Raw genomic sequence first — 3459 nt, 5'->3', positions numbered from 1 at the left:
ATGAACGATAGTCGATAAGCGACGGTGCTAGCAAATAAGCCGGAAAAAATCTGCTGGTTTTTTCATAGAAGAGTCAAAAAAAAATCTTTTGGTAAATTATATACAGACAAATTATCAACGGATACATTTTCAGATAAACAACGAAATACATACTATATATATTATCGAGACTATGTGTCTCAAATTCTTGTGGAACTAGATGACACCCCGCACGTTGTTGTGGGACTTCTTACCTTTCATGGGTAGATAAGATAAAAAGCCTATATATTGAATAGGTGAGAAGAAAATATGGCTTGAAATGTTGAACTACATTTACATGTATACTTTTACTAAACTTCACTCTTGACTTAAAATTAACTACTGAAGTGATCCAAGAAATAAAATGATCGATCTATGCTTACCAAACTATTTATCGGAAAGGGTACTACTCATAAGATGCAAAATTCCAAACACCTACAACAATCAAGAGAACTAATTGAAGAATATTGCAATGCTGCAAAGAGGGAGCCGATGAACCCTTCATGTAGGCCAATAGGGACGGTGAGCGCAGCGAAGGTAGTTGAATACAACGACGACATCCACTGGAACTGCACTAACTGATTCACATCCATCGGTTTACTTGTGTACCTGCGCGCATAGGGACCCTGTGATAGAGAGCTCGGATCACCAAGGAGGGATGCTGATTTACACACTCTGTGTCTCTTTCAGGTTTACCAGGTGTCAGGCAAGCCCAACAGAAGCGACATCAATCTGAGCAATGATCTACAGCCAACATAGATGCATGTGATTTCCACCGGCAAAGAAGAAACCAGCCCATTAAAATTATTAAGGATGTATATGTATTCTTCTCATTTATTATTGGGATTCTTGTCAAGTTGTACTTATCAAACATAAGTTGTACTTATCAAACATGTTCGCTTTGGAAAACGGTGTTACAAGAGTGAAGTACATGAAACAAATCAGAAGTTGTTGTACGTAGAGAGATACGCAGCCAATACACAACTACATATACACTAGGAAACACGAAGGATACACACCTAAATAGGATTAAGTGATTTTCTCCAATGAATCAACACCTACAAGTGCACTGAAATTTTCATTGATGCTACCACTACCGCAAAGAGAGGGATCAGCCAGAGGCGTTACAGATGGTGGTTGCCATGAGCAGCGCACAGACGATCGAGGCGAGCTTCCCAGCGAAGTGCCAGCGCTGCTTGGCCGGCTTGGTGTAGAAGGCGAGATAGGGCGGGTGTGGTGCGATAAGAGAAAAATCATTTGGTGAAGACCCTGATGGACTGGGCGATTGCGAACGCGAGAATGAAGACGAGGAGCGGGGGCCAGCAGGGAGTTGCCAAATACAGCCATGTAGGAGAAGAGAGAGACACTATAGGCGGTGGTTGTACGATGGTGGCAGCGTCTCCCACCGAGGGCCTGCTGATTCTAGAAGCTTCGAGCCTCCGCCTCCTCTTCTAGACCTGTACCAGAAGCGACGAGCATCCACGGCGAGGCTTGAATATGACTAATCCTCTCGAGCAGAAGCGGTACTTGTTGTGGGGGAGAACCAATGCATCTTATTCCTCCATTTATTCGGTGGAGAAGAAAAGACGCTGGTGTGTAGAAGATGAAGTGATGGATGGAAAATTAACAGGTGGGGGAGTTAATTGGGAGACGATAGGGCTGTATCACCACATGCAGTCTCGGAGCTCCATTTTTTCTCAAGAAAAAAACATTAATGTGAGCTGATGACATGGCAGTTGGATGAGTGGGTGACGTGGACGCCTTGCATGTGCAGAAAAATACAATAGTGGGGATGAACTTCTTGGGTATATAGGATCCACCTCTAAACTCATTATACTTGTGCTAATGTAGCTTCATCGTCAATTGTGCCCAGCATATAGGCGGCATCACCATTAAGGACTCATTTGATTCATAGGATAGGAGTTGTGGAATGAGTTCATTTTTATCATTAGGAACAACAGTAAGACCTCCTTTCTTAGTGACACGATGAACTAGACTTACCCATCTACTATCAGCTATGGCATAGATTATACCTGCTTCAAGAAGATTTAGTATTTCAGTTCTTACCAGTTCCTTCATCTTAGGATTTAATTGCCGTCGGTGATCAACAACGGGTTTAGCATCAGGTTCCATATTAATCTTGTGCTGACAAAGAGTGGGACTAATGCCCTTATGATCATCAAGAGTGTATCCAATAGTAGCATGGTGCTTCCTGATCCGTCTCCAACGTATCTATAATTTTTGATTGTTTTATGTTGTTATATTATCATTCTTGGATGTTTTACAATCATTTTTTGGTACTAACCTATTGACATAGTGCCTAGTGCTAGTTGTTGTTTTCTGCTTGTTTTTTACATCACAGGAAATCAATACCAAACGGATTCCAACGCAACGAACCTTTTTGTTGATTTTTTCTGGACCAGAAGACACAAGATGGGCCGAAGAAGTACCAGAGGGGTGCCCGAGGGGGCACAACCCACCAGAGCGCGCCTAGGGGCAGGTGGGTTATGCCCGCCTCGGTAGCCTCCCGCACCGCCTCTTTGCTCTATAAATACCCCAATATTCCAGAAACTCTAGGGGAGTCGACGAAAATCAATTCCAGCCGCCGCAAGTTCTAGAAACACCAGATCCAATCTAGACACCACCATAGAGGGGTTCATCATGTCCATTGGTGCCTCTCCGATGATGTGTGAGTAGTTCATTGTAGACCTACACACTACAAAAAAAAGACACATCCGTGACATTTTGGGTCGAACAATTTTTTTTCTGACATACTTATGACACTTCTATGACGATAATTGTGACAAAACCAGGTATCATCATAGATGTGGTGGGCTCCTACTTCTACAACAAAAAATCATGACAGAAAATGGGCTTTTCGTCCTAGGTGGGCCGGAGACGCAGCTGCATGACATTCTTTGGGCCATCCATGACGGGAAAAACTATGGTAGAAGCGAGGGCGAGGAAAATTTCGGCGAGTTCCCGGTTACGGTGGGTGGTCGGGGGCCGAGCGATGCGCGTTTCTCTCATACACGTACGCGTGTGTGTGCGAGGCATTGGCTCTAACTAAACCCGAGCGAGGCGTTGGGCTCTAACTGAACCCGAGCGATTGCACTGCAGGCTACGCGTTACTGAAGCCGAGCGATCGATCGATGGCTATTAACTGAAACCGATCGAGTGATTCCTTCGCTACTGCTGCTAACTAAAGCCAATCGATGCTGCCTCTGGATGAACAGTGAGCGTTGGGGGGGTGGATGAACAGTGAGTGGTGGGGATGGATGAACAGGACCTCGTGGCGTTGCCTCTGGATGAACAGGACCCCAATCGATCGAGCCGGTTGGGGCTGGATGAATAGGACCCCGTGGAGGACTGGATGAGTAGGACGACCCCGTGGAGGGCCGGATGAACAGTAGACGGTGGAGGGATGGATGAACAGTAGCC

Source organism: Triticum dicoccoides, chromosome 2B (assembly GCF_002162155.2).
Source record: "Triticum dicoccoides isolate Atlit2015 ecotype Zavitan chromosome 2B, WEW_v2.0, whole genome shotgun sequence".
Lineage (NCBI taxonomy): Eukaryota > Viridiplantae > Streptophyta > Magnoliopsida > Poales > Poaceae > Triticum > Triticum dicoccoides.
This window is presented reverse-complemented; position numbering follows the sequence as displayed.